Consider the following 20,303-nt stretch of genomic DNA (forward strand, 5'->3'; position numbering starts at 1 on the left):
AAATAAAGGGGGGGGGGCATTCGTATCTGTCTGGATACATTCCTAATATATTATTACAGGTACTGCAGACCTGAAATATTATATTATACACACACAACTGTAAAAGTTTGCAAAGAAATGCTGTAGAGCAAAGATGCCTTCAAAAATAATGAAATTAAATGTTTCTACACTAAAAAGAAATACCATACAGAGCAGTAAACAGCAGAAAATGAAAAAAGTCAATATTTGGCATGATGAAAAAATAAAAATAAAAACAGTAGTCTCCAGTACAATTAGTGCAGTTTTATAAGGAAATGAGCTGTAAGTTTTACTGAACAGAACCAGCTGCGGTTCTTCCGAGACTTTGCCCGTCACACTCGCTTCTTATTTTTGCAGCAAAACCCAGCAGCCTTCATTGTGTTTTTTGTCTGAAAAGTGTCTCTTAACGCTTAATACGCTGCTTTCTTTAATCACATACTAACATTTTTCTGTAAAAATCTAATTTTGTTCTAGAAAACTAATGTTTGGAAATATAAAATGTTTTTGTACTGACTCAATAAATGTAGAAGTCATCAAATAAAAATCCATAACAGAGTTTGTAGGATGCTTAAAATTTTTGCACAGCACTGTATACACACACACACACACACACACACACACACACACACACACACACACACACACTATCAGAGCTCTGGGTAACCGCTGATACAGTGGGGGAAATAAGTATTGAACTCCATTTTTTTTTTTTCAATAAATACATTTCCAATTAGGTTATTCACATGAAATTTTCACCAGACATCAGTATTAACTCAGTATTACCAGTAATAACAGTATTAACTTAATATAAAGAACTCAACATTAAAGTCCATAAATGAAGTTATGTGCAATAAAGAAGAATGACGCAGGAAAAAAGAAAGTATTGAACACGCTAACTGAAATGTATTTAATACTTGGTGAAGAAGCCTTTGTTTGTAATAACAGCCTCAAGACACATTCATGAAACGAACGGGCCACAGTACTCAGCTGTGATTTTGGTCCATTCTTCAAACATACTGTCTTTAAATGTTGTTCAATTGGATTCGAGTCAGGTGATTGACTGGACCATTCTAACACCTTGATTTATTTTCTCTGAAACCGAGTGAGGGTTTCCTTTGCTGTATGCTTTGGATCGTTGTCCTGCTGGAAGCTCCACCCACGTCTCATCATCATCATGGTGGATGGCTGCAGATTCTTCTCAAGAATCTTCCCGTAAAGGGCTCCATTCATCGTTCCTTCAATGATATGAGATCTGCCAGCCCCACACCATGATGTTTCCACCTCCAAATTTCACTGTTGGTATAGTGTTTTTATGGTGGTGTGCGGTGCTATTTCTTCTCCAAATATGGTGTGTAGCATGACAGCCAAAAAGTTACACACTCTCTGAGTATTTCATAGACCTGTCCAAATGAGTTATTCAACATGCCTTTTCTTTAGTAATGGAGTCTTGTGGGACGAGCGTGAGCAGTGGAGTCTGCCGATTGTTTTCTCTGCGACGATGGCACCTGCTGCCTCCAAGTGTTTCTGGAGCTCTTTCCTTGGCTCTTGGGCTACTCTTCTGGCTCACTGGTCAGAAATCTTGCGAGTAGCTCCTGTCCATGGAGTGATGTTGCTTACACTTGCGGATAACCCGATGGTGCTTACTGGAAGATTCAGAAGTATCCAATTCCATCAATATGTTTCGCAACAATAAGGTTGTGAAGGTCTTGGGAAAGCTCTTTGCTTTTACCAATCATGAGATGTTTCTTGTGTGACACCTTGGTAACGACAAGCCTATATTATAGACCATCAATTTACTAACCCAGCTGATAGGGGGTATAATTACTTACGGATTTCAACTGGTTCCTTGCCTTACCCAGGAGAACTGCTTCTTCTTAGCGTGTTCAATACTTCCAACCTCCCCGTGTCATTCCACTTTATTACACAACTTTATTTATGGATTTTAATGTTGTGAATTCTTTATATTTCCGGATTTCTTCAGTTAATACTGATGTCTGGTGAAAATTTCATGTGAATAACCTCATTGGAAATATATTTACTGAAAAAAACAAAAACGTTGACACGTTCAATACTTATTTCCCCCACTGTCCATGATACTGATACAATATTGACAGCCTCTTGGTAACTGAGGGAATCTCTGCAAGCTTGTGTTTCCAAGTTACGTGAGGCACGGCATGTTTAAGACAAATTGTGTACTACGTGCACACACACACACACACTATCGGTTTTGTATCCGTCAGTCTAGGAGCGTACATACAATTTTAGTGTTATTCTAATTTCTATTTGTAAGAATATCAGCTTTGTATCATCGGCTTCACTGCTTTCTAAGCACCACTATCAGCACCGGCTGTTAAAAAAACCCATATCAGTCGACCACTAATTACAATTACTGAACCCGCAGTTGTTCATTTGCCAGGAACACCAATAAGGCCTATTTAACAGGACAGTGTTTTAATAAATGGTGGTTAACTTGCTCAAAACACCCAGACACACAAATGATCAAATTAGGATTTTTACAAATACTACCCTGTTGTTGGTTTATTAAAAAAAATTGTAAAATAAATAAAAATATACAAAACAAACACTTATATACAAGCTACATCATTAGACCAACAACCACAATGCCTCAGGGGAGAGGCTGAGAACGCCATTGCTGTGATTCACTGAGCAGTTTCATTGCTCTGCCACCACTCCTCATGCTGTCTCTCTCTCTCACACACACAGAGAGAGAGAGAGAGAGAGAGAGAGAGAGAGAGAGAGAGAGAGAGAGAGAGAGAGAGAGAGAGAGAGAGAGAGAGAGAGAGAAGACACTCAGAGCGCATAATGAGATGCTTGCAGTCAGAGTGAGTCTATTTTGTATGGCTCCAGCAACAGTAGACAGCTTGGTCGCTGAAGCTCTTCTGCAGCCCAGCCCCACACACACACACACACACACACACACACACACACACACACACACAAGCCCACCGACAGTGTTGCCACGGCAACACGCACGGACAGGGCCCTGAAGCTGCACCGCCTCAAGACACACACACACACACACACACACACACCTCTGAGGTGAAGTGAATTAGAATGCACATGCATTTGGACACACACCCGCAGTAGGTGTTTTTCACATTTCATCATCTGGAGGTTTTCATAACTGAATCAGAGAGCTAGTGCTGCGAAGCCTATTATTATTATTATTATTATTATTATTATTATTATTAATAATCTCATTACAGTTTTTCTAAATAACGCTCGAGAAGGTGTGTATTGATCCAATAAGTTGGGGGGGGGGGGGGGGTGGGGGGGTGTCTCCACAGTCAAAATCGAGTAATATAGACGTAATTCACAGAGTCCATCAGCGGGAAGAACATTAGTACAGATATCCGTTTAAATCCTCCATATCGGTGCGGGTTCAATATTAATATTTAGCCGACATTCACAGCTACTGCGATTATTCTATTAGCTTTTGTTTCATATGAGCGGGTGTGCTTTTTTTTTTTTTTTTTATGAGATTTCCCAGAAGGCACTCAATATTAATGTGTGCAAGAAAATCTGTCCTACAGATTTCACTGCTTTTATGTGCTCAAACGTTAGAAAACACCATCAATATTGCTCATTATAAATGGAGGAGGTAGTAATTGTTATTAGCGGCCCAGTGTTTTCACAGCCATCGGCATGTGGCAAAAAATCCCATAATGCAGCCAGTGAATGATGAAAGAATCTGTCAGCATGGAAACAGACAGAGACGAAAATTCAATAAATATTTACAGAAGCGTTAAGGAAATCAATTCTTTTGTTTATATTTGCTGGGGTGTGTGGTGGATGTTGGGGTTTTTTTTTTGTTTTTTTTTGAAGGTCATTCAACAAATGTTAATCTTTCGAAAGTCCACATTCACAACTCCATATATCTTAAATTCCATTGAAATACAAAATTACTCTATCATTGGTCACTCAAAAGAAGTAGATATTTGGCTTGTTCACTTCTCTAGATGCAGCTCAATCAATTTAGCTATAGAGCATTATAATTGCAATAATTAGTGGTCAAAAAAGGGACTGCAACTAGTGCTAACAGAGGCCCACTGGGGCAGGAATCTCGCTGCCCCATGCTCTCGCGGTCAACATTTCTTCAATGGAGGAGAAGCGGACAGGAGAGATAAAGCAGGGTTTTTATGCCAAACTGAGCTAGTCCAAAAATATTCCACGAATTCACATAAAATCAAACACATGTACAGAAACAAAGGCAAATGGTAAGTGTGTATTATGAACAGATCCATTTCTATTAGAAGATACATTGCACAGATTGGGAGAAGGAAAGGAGGACTATGGGGTGGAAAATGTCTGTATATTAGAAATGCATGTACACCATAGTGACCCTTGCTTCCCAAACAAAAGGGAAGGGAAAAAGAAGAAAACGTGTCTCCGTTTTCCAGTGCCTGAACTTTTTGGGCTAGGTTCAAGTCTTTTGTGTGCGTGTGTGGGGTTTTTTTTTTTTTTTTGATGTAGTCGGACTGGAAATTTAGCTGAAACTTGGCAACCCACGCTAATGACATTAGCTCTAACTTGAAACACTTTTGCAAATGCAGCTGTCTAGCTTTAAGCGCGTGTAATAGTTTTCCACACATTATTACACCATTGATGAAACCGTGTGCGATCATATCTTCACCATCGATCACTTGCTAGATAATAATTAGAACAGCCGTCTTCTCAAATATCGCAACCAGCCATCACTGCTCCTGTATTTTCTGGGGTTGGGAGTGGAAAAGAGGGGTGAATATACTGGACGTGGCAACCGCAGAATTGCAGCATGTACCAGAAAGCTGAGATCAATGTGGTTGGGGGAGGAAAAAAAATTAAAAATCTTCAAAGGACAGGTAAGGTTTCAGGACTGAAAGGAAAGAACGGTCACAATCCCGAGTGCAAATTGAAACCACTCGTACAAATCACAACAAAACTACAGTTTATAAAAGTCGATGAAACTCTGGACACCACAACTTCATGATTTTTGCCACTACTGCAAAAAAAGGGTCCAATAATTAAAAAATCAGAGCTCTCGGCAGTAAAAGATTCTGCCGGCAAACATTTCCAATAGGCTCGAGTGCTGAATCAATGGCAAAGGAATCATCCAAATAATCCAAACACAACACAACCAGACTTCTACTTTCCTTTATTAATGTTTAAGGTCAACATTTTTGTCAGATGAGAACAGTAATGGCTGTTCTACCTCCAAAAAAAAAAAAAAAAAAAAGAGAGAGGGGAACCCCGTGTTTTTACCCATCCAGAAACACACTCCTACTGCCTATGACTACCACTCCTGTTAAAGAGTTTCCAATGAAGCGGTCCGTCATACACATACACACAAGCGCACGCACGCACACACACACACACACAGTGTACCGGAACAGTTGTTTTGACTGTACATATGTTTTGGGAAAGCCCCGTTTTCAACACATATGCTGCTGTGACATCTGGCCGTTTGTCTGACAGGTTCTCACGTCTTCTTCCTGCTGAAGATGACGCTGTACTGCAGCTTTCTGTTTCGCCTGGCTGCGTTTTTCCTGTTGCATGAGAAATGACGACCCGTCTGTAAACATGGTATAGTCCTTATATACTCCAACATGGAGATTAAACATACCAAATGTCGCTTTTCCGTAAGAGCTCAACAAGCAGCCAACAATCAGCGGCCTCTTCATTAGGTGCACCATGTTTATACTCGTACTAATTGGTACCATTTTATCAGGTTAAACCTACCACCTTGGTCACGCAGTTGCTTAACACTCATTGCCTGCAGTCCATTTGTCCTCCTTCTCACCCATCAATTAGTGGAAAGCCGTTCCACTGACATGGTAGTGTGTGCTGCGCTGATACGAGTGATGAAAGCAATACTATGGCTTAATAAATAAATAAATAAATAAAAATAAAATAAATAAATACTTTTACTATTTAGGATTCAGTTGTACTAGAATGATGAAAGGGCTTAAATAAAAGGTATGATGCATAATTCTGACTTGAAGATGGCGATGCACAAAGATTCTGTAGGAAATGCAAAATCTAGCTAAATGTCAGCAACAATAAACATCACTGTGGTAAATAATCCACTTCAGGGAGTGACTATTTTTACCGTCCACAGTTTGTATGATCCTACTGCTAGTGTAGACTCAGTTTGCATTGTTGCTATGGCAGCAATGAATGAGGAAACTTAAGGAAAAATGTCATCAACTAAAGCATCTCAGGCAAGTCCAACAGTGGCGTACGTAGCGTACGAGTGAATGCTTCGACAAAAAGAAAATTCTTTCTTTCACCTGAAAACTGCTTTGACTTGAATGGTCCTTCTCCTTAGAAACAAGACGCGGAAAATAACCATCGTTCGGGTTTCTTATTTCAGGCACGTACTCGACACTTATTCTTTCCAAATTGTTTTGGGTCTAGGAAGAGACGTAATTTTCCCAAATTCTGATGAGAGGTCTTTTAAATGCTGATGTATGACTGGCTTCATCTACATCTTGGCCAGGACAAAGAACTAAACCTGACAGCTGATCGCTGCAAACAGGTTTAAAGCAGATAAAACGAGTTATGAAGGGTTGAAAATAATATCGGCAAAGTGCGGACATTACAGGCGCTGGAGGCGCGGCGTGAACCGAGATCCATGAATTCAAATCATTCGAGAGAACAACAGCGAAAGCAAACGTGAGGTGGAGAGAGTGAGAGAATTCAAGCACCAAAGCTGACAGACATAAATAAGAAACAACCTCCACCACCCAATACACACACACACACACACACACACACACACACACACACACATACAAAACACCACACCCCGTATCCGTAATGTTTATGCTCACTTTAAAAAGGCCAGGCATATTATGCAAATCCCATTGTGAAGCTGAGCCACAAATGATTAGTGAAGAACTCCACACTTTCAATTTCTCTCTCTCTCTCTCTCTCTCTCTCTCTCTCTCTCTCTCTCTCTCTCACACACACCTCTAAAACTGGCTGCCGGGTTACATAAAATACTCATGGGACTTATAAACACACCTAGTGATAATCTTGGGTATAAATATGTCTGTTTAATCTGTGTGTACTAGAATTATTCACTGTATCAAGGCAGTGAAACATTTAAAATGTTCAAAAATACCTGCAAGGTAAATGCCACCTTAATACTTTTGGCTGATCCCCAACATTTTCAATGCAATGGTGCGGAATCTGTTATTAGCTTTGCAGTAATCAGTCCCAAATAGTTTGAGTCACCCATCAGCCAATCATCCTCATGTCCTTTCAGTCTTATGTGCATGTTTTTATAATGATTCCAATAGACCAGTGCTGGCAGGAACTCATACAATGTACTGTGATATTTACCAAGTACATCATAAAACATAAATCATAAATAAATATTATTATTACGCTATACTAGTCTCATTCAGACACCATTTGCTGGTGGTGTTTGTGGGCCCAAAATAAAAATCTGGCTATTCAAAAGGCAGTAATACAGCCAGCTGTCTCCCAAGAAGCCTTATTTAGGACAAATTACAATTCAAAACCTTTGCCATAACTCTCTCCACAGAAATGCCTAGGATGTACAAGCTGCAAACTATTAAATAGGGGAATGAAAAACAGAGCAGACAGCATACTATTTACATTCTTATAACACACACACACACACACACACACACACACACACTCCTAGCTTAGAAACAATGTCGTATATAAATAGGCCTGTAAACAGCAAGCCCTTCACACCGAGCCTTGCAGCCCTTTACACTGAGCTAATTCCAAATAGCAAAAATATAAAAATAAAAATAAAAAAATACAAAAAAAAAAAAAAACAGAGCAGACAGAGCGCAAAATGTTATCAAGTAAAAAAAGGAAAAGAAAAGGACACAAACACCACAAACAATTATTTGCTTCTGGTGACATTATATTTCGCCTCAGACACATTCAACTTCGTCTAGCTGAACTTTAGACAAAAGAATCTTCACGGGGGGCGCAAGAAATAAATAAATAAAAGGAACTACTAACTGTTAAGTAGCTCTCTCGCCAGACTTCGGCCTCGGGATTTATTAAATGGTGCTTGATGCTTAAACACTTAATCTGGTTCGTCATTCACCAAACTAGCATACTAGCTAATATGTTATCAGTTCCCTGAGATACTAGCTCCTAGATACTCTTAGCTTCCTTAAGATAATAGCTACTAGCTAACTAGCTGAATGTTAGCAGTTCCCTGACAGGGTCGTTCCTATGTTCCCCTGATTTATAATGGCACATAATGTAAAAAACAAACACACACATCACAGCAAGATCAGGCACAAACTCTTAAAGTCGCTTAAAGAAAGGAAAAAAAAACAAAAAGGAAAAAAAAACACTGAACAATAGAGTTAAGATTTGTGTTAAGATTGTTATTATAATCAGTTCCACAAGCACCCTGTGAAGCTTAACATGGACATGGGATGGACATCAGAATTTGAGAGAGTTTGATGGAGCTTGGGAGGGGCTGAGAACATGTGAAGAATTTCTATCTGGGAAGTGCATAACGCCGCTGCAGGTGAGAAATTAAATCCCACATCAACAACTAAATATGGTTATTTAGTTCAATAAACTCCATCACTGTGTTTTTCATTTCTTCAGCTAACTGCTACTGGTGTACACTTGCACAGCTTGATTGCTCGGTGCTGCCGTTTTGTGCCGGGGATTGTCTCACTGCTTCGGCAAGATAAAAGAAACATCAGCCGATCTTATTTGGGCCGAAAAATTGTCAGATTACTGTCTATAGCTGATGGATCGTCCCATCCCTAGTCCAGACTGTATCTGCATTCGTCTCTCACAGACGCTTTTTTTTTTAAATTCTATAACGCCAGTACTGTTTTTTTTTTTTTGTTTTTTTTTTACGTTTTAATAACAATTACAAATGTTGACTGGAAGCAGCTTTAAAAAAAAAAGATTTTTAATCTTTAAAGCTGTGATAAATGACAAATGTTTAATAAACCTTTATTCCACGATACATAGCTATTTCTGTGATTTTTGTTGCATCTCCTACCCTTACAATAACGCCAAGCACTTTGGAATATGAGTAACAAAAAGCCATGATGTTTAGTGATCTACACACGCGGCAGTGTGAAGACCTGTGTGTTCTCTGCCCAATAGATAAAAGAGCTTCAGTGCACATTACCTTACTTTTTCTGGTGCAAGCAAAATTAATTTGTGTCTGTTCACATTGAGTCACCCCCTTTTCCTCTTACTGGTAACAGGCAAGAATCAGATGAGGCTCATATGAGGATTCAACTGCAATTTCAAAAGGAATCGGGGGAGAGAGAGAGAGAGAGAGAGAGAGAGAGAGAGAGAGAGAGAGAGAGAGAACAGGCAGTAAAATAGAAATCCAATCCAGCGCACTAAAGACTCCCACAGGTTCGTGCATCCTGACACAACACCTTGAAGTCCCATTGAAGAGTATAAATTTGGCTTTAGAGAGCTCAAGGCGGGATTCAGACCCACAGAACCGACACAATCTGACCAGCTTGGCTTCGTGGGTCAACTAAATCCACTACAAGCAAAGAGATTCCTTGAGCGCAGTCCGCAAAACAGCCCAAGGCTAAACTAAAGCACTAGAACATTGCTGGACTCGAACTAATAACACGCTACAGCCCAAATCAGGTATATGTGCAGAGACGAAGACTGAATTATTCCTCAAGTGTTTGTCTTCAGATAGTTGAGTTTATCTGGTCTTGCTTATCAGATAATCAGTGTTATATCCGTAGCCTAAAGGTATCCAATTAAGAAGCTTAACATTCTCACACCATATGAACCATCCAACACCTATTTAACAGCAAATTACACCATTAATCAATGCGTTAATAAAGTAGACAAGTTAGATCAGATGTATAATTATCGAATAAAAGATTTAGAGCTTGTAAATGGACAATTAAACGCAAAATGCAGTATTTAAAGATTTCTATTGTTAATTACACATTCACGCAAAAGCCCACGGATAAATGAACAAGAATCGATCATTGCAACAAAAAGAAGAAGAAGAAGAAAGAAAAAAAAGTCAGACCTGGCAACTCATTTTGATTCGTTTTAATACTGCTGCACGTATCGGAACAATTTGTGAGAACTACTTTAAAAAGGATTGGTTTATCAAAATCAGCTACAAAACCTGTGGACCTTTGTAACACCTCAGGTCATAACAGTCATAACTACATCACTGTGCATCACAACTAATGTTTCGAGTCCAACTGTAGTCATATCATGGTGCTGCGGAATTCTTCATTCTGATTAGTTAGAAGGTCTTGGTTAATTTTCTGTAACAGCTGCTCTAACAATAGCTCCGGTTGCAATCAAAATCGCGGGTTTATATTCAATGCACTCGGTGTAATATGTTCTCGTTTCTATAGTAACAACGTACACGGGGACTCGTATGGCTGGTGCTCCACATAAACAAATGAAGAACTGAGTGCCCTCACTGATCTGGTGAGGAGGCATTTATTTAGCATTTTTCAAAAGGACTCTACTTTGTAACAGTCAGAGGTAAAGCTGTGATTATGTTTACACGAACAGACGAGAGGCATTATTTTGTCTTACTAACTGTAAGAAAAAGGAAAGACAGGCAGGCTGGTGAGAGAACAACTGTTTAGAGCTACTATAAGCTAAGTGATAACAGGAACTAACTTCATACACAGACGTTCTACAACATTAAATACAACTATACACGGATAAAATCTATGTATGCAGCCCTTAAATGAATGATTAGTGTTCGCAACTTGCTGTGATTTAACGGTACAGTAATCAGGTTTTTTTTTAATAACCTGGAAAGTTAATTCATGGCCGTAGCAAATTCGACATTAAGTCACTAAGAAACCCCATTTGGAAAACAGACTTCCAGTCTGGAATGCTTGTGTGTTTGGATGCACATACTGTAATTGTACACACACACACACACACACACACACACCTGGCCACCATAGATCCTGGGGGTGGAACTAGACGAACATGGTTGGGAATCACTCAAATGTAGAACCCACCTAACTGTTGGATACTTAATATTCAAAAATACTTTATATAAAAATAAATTAATAAATAAATTTAAAAAAAAAAAAAAAAAAGTGTGTGTGTATATATTATATATATATATATATATATATATATATATATATATATATATATATATATATATATATATATAAAAACAAACTGAATTCTCTCACCAAGGCACCTTTAAGTGGAATAAAACACTTTGCGGCGTTAATAGAAGATTTTTTTATTATTATTGTAACAGCTGCATCACACCACCTCATCGCTGACTATTATCCTATAAAGGCATGCTCAATCTTATTTAAACAGAAGGGCTGTAAAAATGCACTGAGATAAAAAAAAAACAAAAAAAAACGACTTTTTACATGGAAAATCTTCAAGTGTTTCAGAAGCTGCGCAAAGACGAACCCAGTTGATATGGCATTCGTTTTATTTCTGATACTCGGCGGAAGTTAGGAAATAAGTGAAGGGAGGCGCACGAGACCTAGCGCAGCCATGGGGCCCAAATGTTCAGCGATTTTTTCCATAAGTCATCTATTTTCTGCCTTCCACAAAGTCTTTCTTTTCCCTTCCCTGTGTACGCACGCCGAGTTTTCTGGATTGTTAAGTTTTTGGAGGCCTTAAACAGGGGTTACTCCAATCCAACCCACCCCTTGGGCCACCTCCCCCCGCTTTCTATCCTCTGCCATCCAAATATTACTCCCTCCATAGCTATAGTCTCCACAACAGATGTCCACAATCAAATCCATGTTTTTGGGATTTCTGACTTCACATCAGTCCTCAGTCAAGAGGCTAATTACAGCATTAACAACCAGACCAGTGTGAGCTGGAACAGGCTGAAAATATGGATTTATGCTGGAAGTGCTTGGAAACTAGGAATCTCATTTACAGTGAGGCTCTTCCTCACTCTCGCGCTCCCTCCTTTCCTCGGCCCCTCCAACCCCCATCCCACTTTCTCACACATGGCTCTGTCTCTCACAGCGGGCCCCCTGCAGAGGGACCTTTGTTTGACATGGCTCTGGAGATGTCAGCAGCAGCAGTACTCACCATGTCTCTGTGTGTCACGATATAGCCGTGGCCATGGCTGTCTCTGCACTGCAACGGGACACCACTCTATGATCTGAGAGAGAGAGAGAGAGAGAGAGAGAGAGAGAGAGAGAGAGACACAGACAAAGAGACTACAATTATGTAAATATAACAGAAATCATGACTCCATAAGTGCAGCTGGGGAAAGTCATATACTTTTCATCTCATCATAACTGTAAAAACCAAAGCACGTTTTTGATCCCTTAAAGGCAAACTCCATCCTGAAACACTTTCAATAAGTTTATATTAAAATATTTGTGATGCATTTTAGTGATTCTGGTGCTAATTTGTTGGCTGATGCTGCATTTCCTTTATTCCTGTGAGAAGTAAGTGGTTCTGTGCCACGATGATATCACCGGGATGCACCGCTAGTGTAGTTACATCGGTGTTTAATAGTAGAAACAATTACACCATCTCACACACAAGACATACTGGTCAAGTTTCACTGTTCGCTCCTAAAAACAAAAAGAGCACGAGCGTCTTCTTTTGTCACTCTGCATTTTCAAGAGACTTTTAGAATGCCGTGTTATAAACGAGAAACCCAACAAAGAAATAGTGGGGAGACTTGAAATGAAAGAAGGGTTGTGTACAACCAACATCATGAAACTGGGAATATGGTGCTGTGTTGGGCATAACATTTCTCAAGACGTCTACGGGAACATAGACTTTATTAAAAAAAATAAAGAAAAAAAAAAGAAAAAAAAATCCGCAGTAATAGCGGTAAAGGGTATTCGCTGTTGGCCTGTGGTTATTTTAATACAGTGTGTTAGTCAGTGATAAAGCCCATTTGACACCAAACACACAAGACGGTGGATAGATACTGAGAGTTGAGTCAACCCTTTAATTAATCGTTAGATACACGATTATGATGCTGATCGGGATTTTCCCCGTTTTCGTCTTTGATGACAGAGCGCTATGAGATGACCCACAGCATTCTGCTATTAAAAAAATAAAATAAAAATAACCCAAACATGACTGTTCCACTTTAATGATTTTACAAAAACCTCAGTAACTTGTGTACACACTGATCCTCGGCTCAGGTTTATAGATCACACACGCTGTGCTCCAGGTGTGGGTTCATCCTGACCATCAACATGTCCTCCTGGACTCATTAACACTCCACGGCATGTGCTTCCCTTAAATCTATAACTAGGGCCTTGAATGAATCAAATGCAGCACAACATTTAGCGGATTTAAAAGCCCTCATTCTAGCTAATCATTTCGCTACACGAGTGACCAAATCGGCGAGGTTTCCTAAAAATCCGAAACCGAACCGATTCGTTTCGACACCAGACCGCCAAAATGGAGACTGCATGAAAGCGAACATTAACTACAGTGCGACACACAGACACACGATAACCTTGATATCAGATACATGTGTGTCTGTCTTCCACTTTCAGCTGAACGTCTCCCACGGATCACTCAACTGCCAGCACCTGAGGGCCACAAATACACACACACACACACACACACACACACACACACACACACACACACACACACACACACACACACACACACACACACAGAGAAATAGCAAGCAACGACATGGGTGGAGCCGCCTTCTGAGAACCTGCTTCAGGGAAGGGTGAGCGAGAGCCTCGCGCAGTAGTACGTTTTCTTCATTAATAAACAAGAAGAGAAACTGTTTTTTTCAATGCCGACCTCAGCTCTTGGAGCAGGGCCAACAGTCAAGGGCATAAAAACCCCAGTACATGTGTTGGAGTAAAGCACTGAAAGTACAGAACGTTACTCGCGTAAATGCGTCACAGGAACAAGGAAGTAAAGCTAATGGTACTCAAAGTCACCTACAACTTCATTACAGAAGTGAGCACTTAATCCAGGTTGCAGTCAAGATATTACTCATTATACACTTATTGGACATGCTCTCAGAGAACCCTGCCATACGACTACACTAGGGCTGCAATTATTTTCATATGATTAATTGGCAGATTTTTTTTTTCTTAGATTAATCGGGGGGGAAAACTTTCAGTCCCGTTTTGTCATTTATTTAAAATAAAGTCCACAAACTGAGTGTTACAAATATTAACTTCAGAATAAAACTTTACACAACTGTTTGCCCAGTTATATAAGACTGAAACGAACCCAATACACACACACGAATATATATTATTCATTCAGGCCTGCAGTTTAATTCAGTGCTTTTTGTGCAGCCATAAAAAAAAATAAATGCGTAAGCAAAGCATAAGTATATATAAATAATATTAACTAATATACAAATTTATATTACATAATAGTACTTATGAATAACTTTTTATAAAAAGGTAGCGTTGACAAACAGTAAAGTAAAGAGTCATTATCGGTGACTCTGGGTATCTGCTAAAGCTAGCAGCGTCACGTTACGTGCGTATGACCTCATGCACTGTCGACTAGGAAGTGGCTTATACTTCCAGTTGGTAAAAAAAAACCTGTGTGTTCCATTTCAGACGACATTAACTTTCTAAAATCCACACACTAGACGGTAGAGTACACGGTGCATAGTGTAAGTGTAGAGTACTTCATTTGGGACACGACTTTAGTATTTACTCTCCGAAGCGTGTTTTCGGAACAGAAGTAATGTAATGAGTAAACGCACCCCGAGCCGCGTGCAGACCAACAAATCCATAATGAGATTCACTGACAACGAATTTAATAATCGATTATTATCGATTAGTTGTTGCAGCTCGAGGGTAAACAGTTACAGACTGACTGACTTTTCCCGGACCAGCAAGAGAAAGGAATGCAAGATGTAGTTGTCTCGAATTACACAAATCATATCTTGTCACGGTCAATCGTGGTGTACAATAGTGGTTGATGGAGACAGAAGGGCTGGTTTGAGTATTTCAGAAACTGCTGATCTCACCAACAGTCTCTAGAGTTTACACCGAATGGTGTGGAAAAACAAAAAACACCCAGTCACTGGCAGTTCTGTGGGTGGAAACGGCTTGTTGGGGTCAAAAAAAAAAAAAATCCAGAGGAGAATGACCAGACTGGATTGAGCTGATAACCATTCTTTCAAACCATCCTGAGCGGAAAAGCATCTTACAATGCAGAACAGGTTGAACTTCAGGGCTACAGCAGAAGATCGTTTCAGGTTCCACTGCTGAACAAGAATCTGAAGCTACAGTGAAAACAGGCCAACAGAAACTGCACAGGTGAAGACAGAACAAAAACAAAGCAGGTCTTTTTCCAATTAAATAAATAAATAAATAAAAAATCACAATAAAGACACTCCAGGAAGCATTCGTTTCTTTTCCATCATCATTTCCCACTGAAATCAAAACTTAAAAGTATTGGGAGGGTTTAAAATGCAAAACAATAAAATATAAATCAAGTTTCTGGAGTATCGCGCACATGCATAGCCTCTATACGCATCATGTGACCTACTGATCAAGCACAACTTTCGCAACCCTACAACAAAGTGCATATAACAAAGGTCAATGCTACCGGTTTGTATTAAAGATATGCTGCACAAACAGGATGTGTGGAATTTTTATTGTGACAAGCATGCCCATATATCCTAGGAGATTCACTCGATTACTACAGATATCTGTAAATCTTGTGGACAGATCAACAATTGGTGGAATTCATAGAGTGAATACTGAAACCTTGACTATTCACCCGTATCAATACAATATTTTCTAATACCAGTACTACTAAGGTAAACAAAACGATTTCCAATTTAACAAAATACATGCATCATTTCCAATATAACTGAACATGAAAATAAATAAACACAATATAATCGCATCTTCACAGTCCAGTATGTATACTACATGTTAGACTGATGCCATATCTCATCTGCCTTGTGTTGTAGGTTTACCTATTAAAATGGCCAATACATGTAGGTACAAAGTAGCAAAGGTTACCGTCGTGTTTCAGTCACATGATTTTTATGTAGCGGTTGCCAGATTGGGGACTGAATTTCTGCCGTTACCACAAAATGCAAAGTCAAATAGAGCTGAAACTTCGCCAAATTTACTCACCTTACTTCAGAAGAGAAAGGTACTTTGACAAAGCCAATAAAAACAGACTGTGGTCTTTATATACTTTGCCAGAATTAAAGGCACAGAAGCCTACCAGCTTTTCACATCCACGTGGATAAAGAATCCCAAGGTGTTTCTCATCAAGTAGAGGGAAAAAGAAAAAAAGAAAAAAAAAAACCCTCAATCATTATACAGTAGGCTTGCTACGATAGCCGGTGTTCGGTCGCACAATGACGACATCACTTACCCACCGCAGCACCGCCCTCGCTGTCGTTTTTGCCTTTTTATAATAATAAAAATTATTCAGTTCAGTTATAGAATGGACGCTAGAATTAAAAACCGAACACGTCCGCTCAATTCAGCATTCAGTCGAGTCGCAGCACAGATAAGCAGGATTCAAATTTCATTCGTCGGACCGACAAGACGATGGCAGAACATTTATGTTTAACATAAGCGAGTTTGTGATTGTACCGTTTTACGGTTGTTGCGTTTTTCATTAAGAATAATGATGAACCCACCATTCAAGCCGACTGCCGCTGCCAAACCGCCGCTAAATCGAAAGTGAACGTGAAACGCGCACGGCCGCACGGGCATTCGTAAACGACGGGGAAAAGAATAAATAATCAAATGTGTTGTTAACCTTTTTCTGAGAGCATCATTAGTACTTCAATACTGACCAAATAACATGTTTCATAAAAAGCTAACCGCAAAAACAGCAAGGAGATGGCAGTGGCTTCACCGTGATGCCATGCTGTCAAATTAAACCGCATAGCAACAAGCAGCTGATTGGATGTTAAGAGTCCGTTATGCTAATTAATGCATGTCTTAGCTTCGACAAAACTAAACATCTTACGGCTTACGCGCTCCGATAGATTTGCCTTTTGTTAGGTGATACTAATAATCTGGAGATCAGTACCACTCAACTAACCAACACTTTCAACACGATTAAAACATTTCCTGTTAAATCTTTAGCGTTTTACTAATCACATACCGACATGGCATGCATTTGTTGAACAGTTCCCCTACCGCAAACACACATCACTTTTCCCCAGCCACCAAGTATAAATAAATAAATAATGTGCGTGTTTGACTCCTAAGCAAATGGACCAGCGGCAAATTGCAAACAACAACCCCCGCCCAAATCTTAAGCACCAGTCGAGTGTGCGCTTGTAATGAATACAGATACAGCCTGTTCAAAAAGTATCCGGACAGCAAGGCCAAATCTTTTGTTTTTGAATACGAGACAATAGATCAGACTTTCAGCTTTCATTTCCTGGTCTTTACATCTAGATGCATTAAACATGGCACCTTTGGTGGCAAACCACCAGATTTTGAGGTGAGCAGAAGTACTGGTACAGATAGTATAAAGGAAAGTAAATAACACTTAATGTTTGGTTGCATATCCTTTGATTGCTTTAACTGCATAAAGCCAGCAACCCACTGACATCACCAAACTTTTGGTTTCTTCTTTTGCGATACCTTTCCAGGCTTGCACCGCAGCTTCTTTCAGTCGCTGTTTGGTTTTTCTTGTTGTTGTGGGTTTTTTTTTTTAAAGGGGCAGGTTCTCCCTTCAGTCTCTTCTTCAAGAGGTGAAATGCTGCTCAATTGGGTTAAGGTCTGGTGATTGACTTAACCAGTCGAAAATCTTCCACTGTTCCCCCCTGATAAAGTCCTTTGTTGTGTTTGCAGTGTGTTTTGGGTCATAATCTCACGGCACGATTACATTACGTCACATACTCCCAGTTACGCTCGATGCATTTCTCTGTAAATCGGCAGACAATGTTCCGGTAGACTTCTGAATACATTCTGCGCTACCGTCATCATCAATACCGCCCAAGCCATGACACTACCTATATCGTACTTAACTGATGAACTGGTATGTTTTGGAACATGAACAGATCCTCTCTTATGCACAGGGTTGTTTTCATGCTGCAACATGTTTGGGGTTCTGAGCTCCAATGAAGCGAATTCTTAACGCTACAACATATAGACAATTCTGTGCTTCCAATTTTAAGGCAACAGTTTGGGGAAGAACCACGTATGGGTGTGATGGTCAGGTGTCCACATACTTTCGGCCATACCGTGTTCAGCATAGCATATAGGTGTTCTCTGATGGGCGATTTAGCGCCATTGTGACCAAAGATATTCAACGATAAAGTTCCGACCGTGGTAGCTGCTACGACGCTCATCTAGAAGCCACCAATAATAGGATGGCATACGACGACATGAAACTCGCAGTACAGCTCCAAATACGGCACAGGAAAACGGAGACAAAAAACAAAACAGTCGAAATTCGCTCAAACTCACTGTGAAACTAAAACTCGGCATGAATCTGTTTGATCCTGATTGATGAGGTAAGCAAGAAAATGTCTTTGATGGCACAGCTATCATTAAAGGATCTTACTAATATAATCTGACATGAACACAGTACCGCTTTACGGTCTTCTCGAGAATTTCCCCGTGACATTTTCGGGGTCATCTCGTACAGTGTGACATGCGATAATCTTAAAAGTTCTGTGAAATCACAGTTAAAAAAAAAAATATTAATTAAAAACCCGGTGAAGAACTCTAAAATGTTGCTAAATATAATTCAACATTACGGTGAGTAAATATAAACAACTGTAAACATTCGTGTTTACAGTAAAAATATGATCAATGCCTCAGTGGGATTTTTCTGCAGTGGTTTATGTAATACAAACACATAGTGAAGTTCTACTGCTGATCTTCTCTACTCAGTAATATTCAAACGCATTCAAACACTAAACTTTTTTTAATAATATTGAAACTTTACAGCCCTGATATGAAAAACAAATATTAACCGATCTGACAGGAAGACTTTTTTTTTTTTTTTTTTTTTACCAAGAACAAAACAGACGTTTCTCAAATACCTAACCCGTACAATAACAGGACTGGGAGTTCCCAATGAATAAAGATAATATTGTGCTGCAAGTACTACTATTGTGATTACATGAATACATTAATACATAATTACATGTATAATTATCACACTGTACAACACGGTCTCAGCACTCCTAGAAGCTGCCTGTGAGCTAGGTATTATGGTAGTGTCAATGCTTTACACCTCCGATGAAAAGCATTAATGAGTCTGATCAGATGAGCAGTAAATCACCTACTTATATCCAGACACACACACACACACACACACACACACACACACACACACACACACAGGCGTGGTCCGGGTCATAACTACATGACAGCCTGACAGACTGGCTCGAGTGTTTGATTGACGGTCTGTTGCAGCATAGGCTTAAAATTTGCATGCATTCAAACAGGAGAGTCCTCATGCACATACATGCACACGCAATTTAGTGAAGAAGGGAAAGAAAGAAAGAAGAAGAAGAAAAGAAAAAAAAAAACTGTCTGAAGAGTTGTTGGAGTGACGCATAGTGATGTGGTTAAAATGAAGCTCTCCTTGTGCTTTCACAACAGCATTCCACACACGTTCAAACAAACCTGTTCAGCCAAGAGAGAGAGAGAGAGAGAGAGAGAGAGGGAGAGAGGGAGAGAGGGAGAGAGAGAGAGAATACAACAGTGTGTGACAGGAAACGAGTGAGAGAGACTGAAGACACAGAGAGGGAAGAGAAAATGAGAGAGAGGTGAGAATATGAGACAGGGCGAGAGAGACTGACAGACAGACAGAGAGACACAAACAGAGACGTTGAGAGACCAAGACGGACAGACAAAGAAGACATTTTCCAGTGTTTACCAAGTCCCTCCCCTAGCTCTCCTTCTGAAACATGGACAGATGGAGGAATGAACAGAAGAAATGATACGCAGTGTTAAAGGCAGAAGGAAAGAGGAGTTATCTGATGGAAAAAAAAAGGACTGATTGAGTGATGAATTGGGGGGGGCGGTATGGGGGGGGCTGCTCTGAGTGATGGCGAGCCAAACATGAAAATAAATGAAATTAATGACAGGGGCCTGGAGATGGCGGGATGAAGAGAAGGAGAAAGGGAAGGAGGAAGAAGAGGAGGAGACGGGTTGTGTGTGGTGTGAGAGGAAACTGACAGAGGAGCCTGTGGACTGACAGCAGTTTAAAGCCATGTTTTTGGGCTGTCAGCCCACTAGACAGCCAACATTCGTCTTCATCATTATCCCAATCCTCTTCGTTCTCACAGTACAGCCATCTCCACCACACACACACACAGATGGAGAGAACAATGTTGGCATGCGGCT

The 20,303-nt window shown here is 39.9% G+C and overlaps 1 protein-coding gene across 3 annotated transcripts in view; it reads right to left on the reverse strand.

Moving 5' to 3' along the window:
* bcl9 (BCL9 transcription coactivator) overlaps positions 1-20,303 on the reverse strand; it is a 113,545-nt gene that overhangs the window by 19,375 nt on the left and 73,867 nt on the right. For all 3 annotated transcript variants that reach the window (XM_053676293.1, XM_017457794.3, XM_017457792.3), the window contains exon 3: positions 12,079-12,151. The gene's annotated coding sequence lies outside the window, so the exon portion shown is untranslated. The remainder of the gene's footprint in view (positions 1-12,078; positions 12,152-20,303) is intronic.

Source organism: Ictalurus punctatus, chromosome 26, assembly GCF_001660625.3.
Source record: "Ictalurus punctatus breed USDA103 chromosome 26, Coco_2.0, whole genome shotgun sequence".
Classification (NCBI taxonomy): Eukaryota; Metazoa; Chordata; class Actinopteri; order Siluriformes; family Ictaluridae; genus Ictalurus; species Ictalurus punctatus.